The sequence below is a fragment of the Myotis brandtii genome, unplaced genomic scaffold, assembly GCF_000412655.1.
Source record: "Myotis brandtii unplaced genomic scaffold, ASM41265v1 scaffold123, whole genome shotgun sequence".
Taxonomy (NCBI): Eukaryota; Metazoa; Chordata; class Mammalia; order Chiroptera; family Vespertilionidae; genus Myotis; species Myotis brandtii.
Genome location: NW_005354291.1, coordinates 15,431,143 through 15,442,490, shown reverse-complemented (window position 1 = coordinate 15,442,490; position 11,348 = coordinate 15,431,143). Strand labels below are relative to the sequence as shown.

General features: G+C 39.1%; 1 long non-coding RNA gene across 1 annotated transcript in view; it reads right to left on the bottom strand.

Annotated features, from left to right (window-relative positions):
* Positions 1–7,296, bottom strand: part of LOC106724888 — a 12,474-nt gene extending 5,178 nt beyond the window's left edge. The window contains exons 1-2 of the long non-coding RNA XR_001360723.1: positions 7,188–7,296; positions 4,926–5,127 (exon numbers count right to left, since the gene is read on the bottom strand). This is a non-coding gene — a long non-coding RNA (uncharacterized LOC106724888). The remainder of the gene's footprint in view (positions 1–4,925; positions 5,128–7,187) is intronic.
* Positions 7,297–11,348: the final 4,052 nt, after the last annotated feature.

Genomic DNA, 11,348 nt, shown 5'->3' with positions numbered 1-11,348 from the left:
CGCCTGTGGCCAGGGAAACAGGTTCCCTCTTCTCCTACTGTAGTCATTACTTCAATATTCCCCTTCTGAATTTCTCTCCTGTGCTGCAACCCAACTCCACTTTTTATCGGAAGGATACGGAACAGAGAGAGCAGTGTTAAAAGCTTACATTTTTAAGCCGGTAAGGTTGGTACTTAAACATATAAATGGAAAACTAGAGTCCTTAAGGTAACAAAGGCTACAAAGGACAGGGACAGCGCATGACCTATTATATCCAGCAATCCATATGGGGACTGAAAACTTTGCAATGATGATTACTACTGAAGATATGAATCAACTAAAATAGTTGACAGGGACAATTCTTCTATCTTTGAAAATATCTACATCAAATCTGTTTAAGATTTTCATCATCTGCATAATATAACACATTCTGACAAGACCACCACCACCACCAATGTGGTCAGTGTTGTGCCGATAAATGTTTAATAACTGAGGGACCCCCCCCCGCCCCCGCCAACGCACAAATTTTTGTGCACCGGGCTACTAGTCCTTAATAAAAGATGAAGGACTGATATCAAACTGTCATTCTGTAAGGGTACTTCTAAAAAAGGTAGATAACAATGTATACATACAAATATTTTTATAACCTGGCTTGTACAAGGCTGAAATGTTTAAAATCAAGAGTAATGAATTATTATTGTGCCCATTAAGTGATCTCCTTTATCTGTGTTTCAGCCAGACCATGTCAAGGGACTAGGCTGCTAATATATAGAAGCTGAGGCTAGACTAGAAGCTGAGAACATAGTTTTCCTCTCTTATTGATGGAATGGAAAGCTCCATGCTTTAGAAAACTGGTATGTAGGTAGCAATAATTTATGTCAAAAATTAAGGTCTTCTTGCCTGAAAGGAGGGCCCTTTCTTTCATTTTCAGGGACATAGGCTGTCAAACCAAAGTATTCTCTTCTCTTGGTAACTAGTTTAGAATACAGTGAGAATGTTAAATGAGGACTTAAAACCCCACAGTTCACATAGAGGAAGGTCAGCAAACTATGGCTCAGGGGCCAATCTCCTGCCCTATGTTTTTATAAATAGTTTTAATGGAACTTAGCTCCACCCATTAACGTATGGAATGGTTAAGGCTGCTTTTGCACAACAGCAGAGTTGAATAGTCACAACAGAGACATAGGGTTCCAAAAGCCTAAAATCTTTACCATCTAGCCTTTTACAGAAGAAGTTTGCCAACCCCGGCCAGAGAACAAAGAGAGACAGTTCTGGTAATATCACTCTTGTAAACTCTTTCATTTTAGCACCACAGCATCATGAAGGTCTCGCCCCTATGAATTTGCTGCACAATTCACTTCCAAAAAGTTAATTGAATTCATCTTCAAGTAGTGATTTCAGTGGAGTAAAAACAGAGACATATGCTCTGACTGATCTTTTCCTTTTAATTTGAATCTTCATAATATAATGACACTTTGCTATAAACTGGATGAATTTCCCCTGATTCTAGAGAATAGAAAAATAGACATTCTCTAATAAGCAGACACTAAGATTAGAGAGTGGCTACTAATCAAGCTTGACCAGTTGATTGGTGCCAAAAAAAAGGTGGGGGGGTGGGGGGCGGGGGTTCCAGATGAATGGTTCTGAAACCAAAGTCATTTCTTTTGGTAGACATTTCCTTTTGCTTACATGATTTATAGTTAATCATCTTGTATAGTTAGTCAACAGTTCCGCAAATAAGAATTTTATAGCTAATTTCTATTAGACAGTACATCAGGAAATTATGTTCCTCTAAGATACAAATTTCATGGATGCTTTACTGACTTTTTTTTTTAATCTAAGCTAAAAATGACTGTGATTATGCTCAGTGTCAAGATCTTTGAGGCCTTCATCTCCCAAAGCTGGTGCTCTGGGCAAACTCAAATAACTTCCTAGAGGGGATGTTGTTGGGACCTTGACTTAGAGCTCTTTATTATATTCACAGTAAGAAAGCCTGGAGACACACTCTGTGGCCAAGCCTGGTGAGGGGAAAAGACTCTATAGAGCACAATAGTCTAATATGCTCCTTGTTTTATTTATTTTTCTGAGTCTCATTTTCCTGTTGTCCTACTTTCCTCACCACTTATTTTTCACTTTATCTTCTGTGGTATTAATAGGTAATCCACCTTAAATCCTTTCTGGAACAAGGCAGGGTGTAAGTAAACAAGTAAAAATGAACTGGTCTATTGAATAGAGTTATTTAGTATTGTCCATCTGAATACTGAAAAAAATTATCTGCCAAAAACAACTATTTTGTTTTTGGCATGATAGCTGCTGAGGTTTTCTTTCAAATAGAAATTGCTCAACAGGTTCAGGTGGCTTCGTGTTGCTCCTGTAGGCACGTGATGTTAGGACCATGTATCTGGGCAGACCAGGGTGCTCACCTTGCTCTCTGCTATGGCAGAAAGGTGGGCAACCAGTGCCATTGCACCTGCACAAATAGTTAGAAATTGATGGAAAGGTTACCGCTAACATCATCTCTTCAGTCTCTCTTAGGGGAAGAAAAAAACCCTCAGTAATTAGCATTTGAATAGTGCTCTACAATTTGCAAAGAAATTTACACAGATGGCATTGTACTCAACCCTCACTGTAACATTGTTAATTTGGTTTATGACATTGAGACTTCAAGAAGACAAGTACAGAAAATAGAGGAACCAGGATTCAGCCCCCTGACATGAGACTGCATCTTTATTTCTCTGTGCTCTCCCTATCCTTTCATATTCTAATCGTTTCATCCAGGCATTATAAAGTCTGGAAGAGTGCTATGTGATAGCTCGTAGCAAAAGGCTTTGGAGTTAGAGCTGAGGTTAAATGTCAAATTTTTCATTTTCTAGAATTTACTTTAGGTCACTGTATTAGATTCCTAAGACTACTTAACAAATTACCACAAACTGGGTGGCTTAAAGCAACAGCAATGTATTCTGTCATAGTTCTGGAAGCTAGAAGCCAAAAGCAAGCATCAACAGGGCCACAATACCTCCAAAGGCTCAATCCCTTCCTTGTCTTTTCTTGCTCCAGGCATTGTGGACACATCACTCCTATTTCTGCTTCCTTGGCCATGTTGCCTCTTCTATTCATTCGTCTTCTTTTTTGAGTGTGTATCTTATAAGGCAACGCGTGATGCATGTAGAACCCGTTTAGGATAAGCTCCTGCTCTCAATATCATTAGCTTAATCTCATCTTTTGCAAAATAAGGTAATAGTCACAGGTTCTAGGGATTAGGATATGGACATAACTTTTTGGGGTCCACCATGCAACCCACTAAGGTCACTGAACCTCATGCCCCCTTCAATAAAATATACAATAATATCACTTATCTGAAGGGTACAGATCAAATAAGATAATTGAAATAAAAATGTCCAATATAAAACTGATACTCAATAAATGGGTTTCACCCTTTTTTTCTCATCATGAGAGCTGCTAATAAAATCACACTACTTTTTACATGACTTTCCTCATTTGGCCCATTGGAATAATTTCCAAATATATGCTCAAATATCCTTGTTCTTTCCTTTTCTCTTTAGATTCCTTTTCCTAATAAACTGTATTCCTTTCAAGACAAAGAGCTGTTGCCAAACCAGTTTGGCTCAGTGGATAGAGCGTCGGCCTGCGGACTCAAGGGTCCCGGGTTCGATTCCGGTCAAGGGCATGTGCCTTGGTTGCGGGCACATCCCCACTGGGGGGCGTGCAGGAGGCAGCTGATCGATGTTTCTCTCTCATCGATGTTTCTAACTCTCTATCCCTCTCCCTTCTTCTCTGTAAAAAATCAATAAAATATATTTTTTAAAAAAAAGACAAAGAGCTGTACACTTTTTTTTTCTGTATAGATTGATTTCAGAGAGAGGTAGAGAAAGAGAGAGAGAGAGAGAGAGAGAGATTCACATCAATTGGTTACCTGTCCCACACACCCCAACCGGGAATCAAACTTGCAACCTGGGTATATGCCATGATCAGGAATTGAGCCTGCCACCTTTTGGTGCATGAACAATGCTCCAATCAACTGAGCCACACTGGTCAGGGCAATAGTACACTTTTTGAATACTATTTTATCATGAATTGGGACAGTGCTTCTCAAAACATCTATAGTAAGAGATCAGTTTTAATTTTGTAAAATTAAATTTTAAATGTTGTGATAATGAAAATTGCTATAAAAGTTTCCAAATACCTATTTCATCTTGTTGCATACCAACAACAATTTGTGGAACCACCCTGACCAAGAACCACACTTTGAGGAACAGAGGGCAAAGGGAACATATGTCACCTTTACAATTGTCTGAACTCCAAGATTCTGGTTACTGCCTCATTATTATCCGTTAGGATTTCCATATTGATATATACTTCTCTTGTATTCTCTCTCTTTTTTAGAGATTAAAAATATCAATGTTAAAAGTTAAGAGCTGATCAAATACTTTAATTTTATCAAAATTAATTTTCCAAAAGAGAATAAAATTCTCCATTACTGCAAAAGGCAAGTAACACCAAGATTTAACACCAAAAATATAATATCCATATTTTCCCTCTTCCTAAGTGGTTTGAACTGTATTTTCATGGTAGTAGAGTTGGTTCATTTCTCGTATGCCTTCTTTGCTTTAGCTTGGTTTATATCTGGATGTATACCTCAGTTATACATAATACTATTCTATTTTCCTTCTCCTAGATAAGTTTTGATATTTTTAGGGTGCTTTATCCCATGAATTCTCAGTGTTCTCAATAACATTTTTTGAACTTAAAACTGAGTTATTTTATCACCCCCTACTTTGTATTGACATGTATAGTTTCTTAAAGTCATAAATATTATTCTTTGAACTTTTCTGTTTTGTTGAATGAATGAAAGAATGATAATTACTAGGGACCACATCCACTACACAAATTCTTTCTCTGTCACACCCACTGTTTGTACTACCTACTTGGTAGTTGGTCTTAATTTTTCTCCCTCCGCTGCATCCATTTATCCTTGTTAAATATCTTCTCCACTTTGATCCACTGCCCTTTTCCATTTTCAATAGTATATCTTCTTGACATTCCTGTCATGATCCCGAAGACAAATTCTTCCTTTGGATGCCTCCTATGTAATCAACTATTATCCACCTTTCTCTTCCAGAGTCATCACTACAAACAGAAAGAAGAGAGGACAACATTTTCACCCAACCACTCAATTTTTTTCACTTTCCTACCTAGTCCGAAAGATGTATTGAGGAATTCTTATAACTGCAGCATTTGTTCCTATATAAATCATCAAAGTAAAGGGGATTGGTGAGTTTGGTGATCTTGGCAGGCTCTCTAAAATCCTGCTCCAAGAAGGCCAGCACACAGATCCATGACCATGCCAAGTTCATACAAGGCCACCTCCTCCCAGCCAGCAGAAAGTACATTATCAAATCATTATGACATGTATGTTTTTATTTGATTGAGATAACACAGTTTCATCATTTTTTGAATGCCTGGGAATCTCTTGGAGGCTGAGATAATGTCTCTTCTTGAATATGCCTGAAATTGCCCTCTAGGAGAAGAACCTCATAAAGCTTCCTTGCAGACTAATTTATTCTGGCTCATCCTCAGCTGTGTCACAGTCCTCCAAACTACTCCCAGTGACAACCCCGAAGTCACGCTACAGTCCCAAACATCTTCTTCTTATGGACAACATATATTTAATCTTCTCTTATAAAACAAACATAAAAACTGTCCTCTCCTACTCTATGTCCTATGACTTGTTTCTCCCCGAGGCAGGCTCTCCCTAAGGTAGACAACAGAGTACAACGTTATTCTCCCACCTCCTCCCTTTCTTGTTACACCTCAGAATAAGCACACAGGCCCATCCATTTTAAGTCAGTGTGATCAATCAATATGAAGAATTAGATGGAGATAACGACAAGAAATGTAAAAAAATTACTCCCCCAAATCAAGAGGTCTAAGAGGTATCCTAGCTGTTTTCCTTGGCATATAATTACTGACTTTCATTTAGAATACTCAGAAAACAAGGTGAGGTTTTATGGGTTTTTAAGTGTCTTCTACAACTAACACTCTAATACCTTCTGTCCCTGTGTGGGGCTTCCCAAGGTGACCAGTCTGACCTTCCAAAGGGGGCCCTATTTGGGGACAAAGATTAGGAATTCCTAAAGATGTCTTCTCTGCATGTCAGGCTATTTCCCTCTGAATTTGCAGGTAGGTCCTCACTTTTCTGAGACTATCCTAGTCTTCCAACTCAGTAAGTTCTTTTTGTCTTTCCTATCACTCGAGGGGAAAGGGAGACTTACTTATTTGCTCCCTGAAGACTCTTCCCCATGAGGATGCCTGTCCTTTCTGACCAGTAGTCTATCATTCACCATTCTGGGAAATCTGCCCTCTATAGTGCTTGCAGCATACTCAACAGCCAGGTAAAAGTTGAATTCTACTTACAGCGAATTCTTGCTTCACCTGCAGTTCTCAGATACTATCTGGGTACAGCTTCTCTGATCTTGGCCCATGTAGATCCCATCATCATACTAGGCGCCAGGATCAGCTACCTAATTTGTAGGGCCCAGTACAAAATGAAATTGTGGATGCCTTGTTCAAAAGATACTAAAAATTTCAAGACTTCAACAGGAGAGCATCAAAACAAATGCATGACCCTTTGAGTACAGGAGTCTATGCAAATGCATAGGCTGCACTCTCATGAAGCTAGCCAAGCTGAAACATGTCTTTCTGGAACGTTGTTATTGTGATAGTCTTCAATCTTGCTTCAAGGCATCCCCTCTGGCTCCACCATATTCATGTTTCAGATTCAGTCAATTTACAGTAAGCAAGGTTGACATCTCTTTACTAGTCACTAATATAGTCCTACTTAGGTCAGGCTGCTGGTTCCACTTACCCCAAAATTCTCTGAGATGACTCATAAGAGTACCCAATTTCACAGGGAGTTATTGTTTTAGAATAAAAATGCTATAATATAAAAATAAATTGAGTTAGTTAATAATCACTTTTTGAAAGGTGGTTCTGTGCCCAGCAGCATGTTTGATGGTAGTGACACAAAAATAAAGAAGATGCATGCCCTCCTGTAGTTCATAACTGAGTAATGGTAGGCAACCTTAGAGAACAAAGCTCTACCAAAAAGATGCAACTAAAACAAAAGTAATTATGAATTTGCCTAATTTCTTCACATGGAAAAAAGTTATTTAGTTCATTATACCTACTTGTTGACACAGAGTTCCCTTCTCCTTCTTGTTTTTCATCTGGTTACTTTCTGTGTTCTTCAACACATCCTTCTTGCAGTGTGGAATCTACAGAGGTGTTCCTCAAGCACTTTCACCTTCTCCTTTAGGAGAGAAGCAAGTGATAATTACTGTAAACTTTGTTGGCTAATTCCTCAAGAAAAAAACACACATATCTATCTACCTTGCCACAGATTGCAACAGTCCTTTTGTTTTCAGGATATGCATCCTGACTCTTTTGATAAACGAGCAGTGCTTCTGAGATGACTGTGGAAGAAACCTCCTTCCTAGAAACTATTTTTTTATTCCATGGGTTATGTTATAAACTGGCATTGCCCTAGGTGAGTATCTATAATAAGTAACGGAATAGGCAAGTTACTGACACTCCAGGAAAACTTCCTCAACTCCAAAATTAACTGTACAAGTTTTACCATTCAAAAAGGTTAAAAAACAGACATGGAAACAGCTTTAGGAAAACTTCATCAGGTTCTCTTGGCACTACAGCCAATGAACAGACTAATTAAAAAAAAACATTTTTACACTGTAGTGCCTAAGCTGTTGGTTTTCAAAATTACTCTTTCATTTCTAGAAAAAAATTTTGATCAAGTTAACAATGGTTAAAAGAGCCACCTTGGCCTTCCTCTAAAGGCTGAGAACCCAGCTACAGGAAAGAAAATGCTCCCCCTGCCCCAACCTCAATAAAAAGGACAGAGTTCATAATAGAGAGACTTGGAAGATCACAGGGTGACAACATGCCAGCAAGAGGACACTTGTTTCTTCCAGAAGCACACTCTGGTCAAGCATTTTCACCATCTACACTAGTCTTTTTCCATCTCCCTCCATGATTAGCCTTACCCATGAATGACCCAAGAATGGGTGCTCACCGATGCCCTATACATTGAAGGGTGTTAGGAAACCTCGGTTGCTCTGAAATGTCATCTGCACTGGCCTGCCTTGATTCCTGAAATTCCATCACGGCAGTCATTCCTGCAAGTGGTGATGTAATTTATTAGATTCTTTCCAAGTGATAGCTCATCAAAGCAGATTGTGTTCAAGGGAAAGTGGAACGAGTATGAAGGTCCAGGGTGCCTGATGAAAGGTGAATTTGCATAACAGAGATGAAAGAAAATAAACCTACTTATTTTACAATTGCATGTAGGGCCAGAATCACTACCATGCCGCCGAGAACTTGTTCTGATCTTGTCCGTTGAGGTTGTATTACTCAATAGCCTACGAGAGCGCCACAAACTGGTGATCACAGAAAAACCCTAGGCTGATGTGGGCTTATTAGACTACACCTAATACAACAGTGCTTGTGTTACTTCATCTTCTCCTCACCCTGAAAACTCTGATATTAGCTGAAATTCTGGAGTGGCCTCTCTGAGCTGCCCATTTCTCGTGGGCGATATAGAGAGTTAGGAGAAGACACTTTGTTCATCCTCAAGATTCCTGAAGAGTCAGGTTAGCCAAAGGCAATGGTCCCCCAGCCCTGGTTGGCAGATCATTAGAAGAGGTAGTATCCTCTGTGAAATACATCTGTCTAGGTAGGCAGTTATGGTAGATATCAAATTAGCCTTCCTACATATTGGAGGCAATAGATTATAACAGAAAAGAATATGGGTTTGGAGTCACATAAACCTGAGCACTGCTACTGTTATGTTTCACATAGGTTAGGTCACCTAACCCCTCTGAGCCTCTGCTTCTTCTTCTTTGAAATAGGATAATGATGCCCCTGCCCCTGACTCCACAGGGTTATGGGGAAAATATATATGGAGCCTGGCATACCATAGGCGTTCAACAAATGCAGTTGTCCTCTCTTTGTAGTTTTCTATTTGAAGGGACCATATAAAATTACAATGCTCTGCACTATTAAAGCTGTTCATCTCAACCCAAAGAAAGAAGAATCATAATTTTTAATTTTCACTCGCATTCTGAATATTCTAGTTAAACTATAGTCCAGCTATTCCATGAAGTTATATGCCCCCAAGACCAGAGAATCAATTTGGATCCCCTATTGCTCAGCCCAAGCTTTTGATCTGATCTCTGTGCATGAAGGAAAATGCAGCTCTCTTCCACATAATATTAGAAATGTGGGTTTGTTATGATAAACATTTACCTAGGTTCCCCAAATCTATTATTCTAATTTATTCCAAGAATCCCCAACAAATGAATTTATAACCCCTTCTTTGACCCACTTATTTATTGCTCTAGAAACATCAGGGAAAAAAGAAAAAGGGAAAGCAAAGGCATCTCCTCAACTTGTTGGACATGCAAATAGTTAATGTTTTAGGGACACGCTAGAAAAGTGTTCCTGACAATATGCCTGCAAAAATCCCTCCCCAGAAATGCTCTGATTTATCTATGCAGCTCAAAGAATAAAAATTGGTGGCTTTCTCTAAACAAAAATCTGTAGCCTGGACTCAACAAATAAAAAGACTTAACCCTAGGCTTCAGATTCCTAAGGTGGGGGTTTTCCATAGCTCACAGCAGACTGATCATGCATAGAAAGGCTGACACAGCAAAAGGGTTGCTAAGGAAAGGAAGAGAAACACGAGGGAGGAATGAAAAGGAAAAGAAAGGAAGAGAAAGTGTTACTTTCTCCTCGTTGGCATATATAATTTCTATGAAAGAATTTCTGAAATCTTCAATCCTAGGTAAATAAATACTCAATCAGAAAAGCTTTGCAAATCCCAGATGGTAATGGAGTTGGGCAAAATGGTGTTTGTTTGGGGCCCCCAATGAGAAATAATAAATTCTTGGTGATTAATGGCACTTATGTGCTCTTGGCCACTGAAAACATTTTCTGCTCTTGAGTCACAACGGAAGCTACAGCTTGAATTTTATTGTTCAATTTGCTTTTTTCTTTCCTGGGGGAGCCAGCTCTGGATTTAGGAGTTGAAAGTTTAGAGAGTCAGCAGGACCCCATGGGAGTGAAAGCTAAGCTGAGCCAGGGAGGATAATGCCAAAGATGATCTACTCTCGGTGAAAACGTGGGATTCAGAAAAGAAAAGGAACAAAGAGTGATTATAAAGACTGACAGTCTGTAACTTCGACCAAATTTCTTGGCTGGGTTAGCAAATTTTCTTTTTTTAAAACAAACAAACAAAAATTTTCCTGGTTGACAGTTTTTAAACTCTTCCTTTTTCCACTTCTGGCACACTGTCAGAGGACACACTGGTCCTCCCAGAGGGCTGGAGACGGAGTGAGTGTTCAGAGGGAATGTGGCAATGCCAGCTGTGAAAAGCAGAGGGTGAGAATCAAGGGGCTTCAGGGGGTAGAAAAGGGACCATTTTGCTCAGTAAATGACTGGGTTTGTTGGTGTTCATGTTTTTTTCCATGTCCTTTAAAGAAGTCCTCTAACTTGGGCCTTGATTGAGCCTTACCTAAACAGGACAATATTTTTTTGATCTTTTTCAAGCACATTTTAGAAATGTGCTTTAAAAAACCATACTTGTCATTTTTCCCAGTCTTGGCAAGGACTGAAAACAGTGCAAAACACAGAACTTTCAGGGAAATAGTTGACCATGCTGAAATCTAATACAGTTTTTGTCAATCTGGTGCATGGTTGTCTTTAACCTTAGGTTTCCCATCTGTAAAATGGAAAGGACAGCAAGGTTTATACGGATCATAGGTACAAGTTATCAGATTTACACTAACTGTGAGCTAAGCTTTTTCGGGAATCTAAAAAAACAAACAAACAAACAAGAAACCATCACCACCAACAACAAAAAACAATTAAAAAATTGGATTATAGTCCTGCCTCTCTCTCCTACCTCCTAGGACTGCCACAATCCAGGAGTTTCTGCTAGGCCCACAATGAAAGTGTATCTTCTTCCATTGAGTAATTCTGTTGAAAACATGGGTAGATTCCGCTCTATTTTTTGGTGCCCCAATTTCCTGTAAACGATAAAACTGTAAAACAAAAAGTAATAACATCCGAATCTTCCTGCTGGGGACTTGATGAAGATGAATTAGACATTGACAGTCGGAAAAAGATGGAAGGCTCTTCATGACAGAGGCCAAACTAATTCAAAATGAAAATCATCAATTTGACTGTGCTCATATGTTACTTAAAAATCAATGAAGAAACAAAGTGAGGGAACCCTGAAGCCGTTTTAGCACCCCCTCTTTTGCACTCAACTC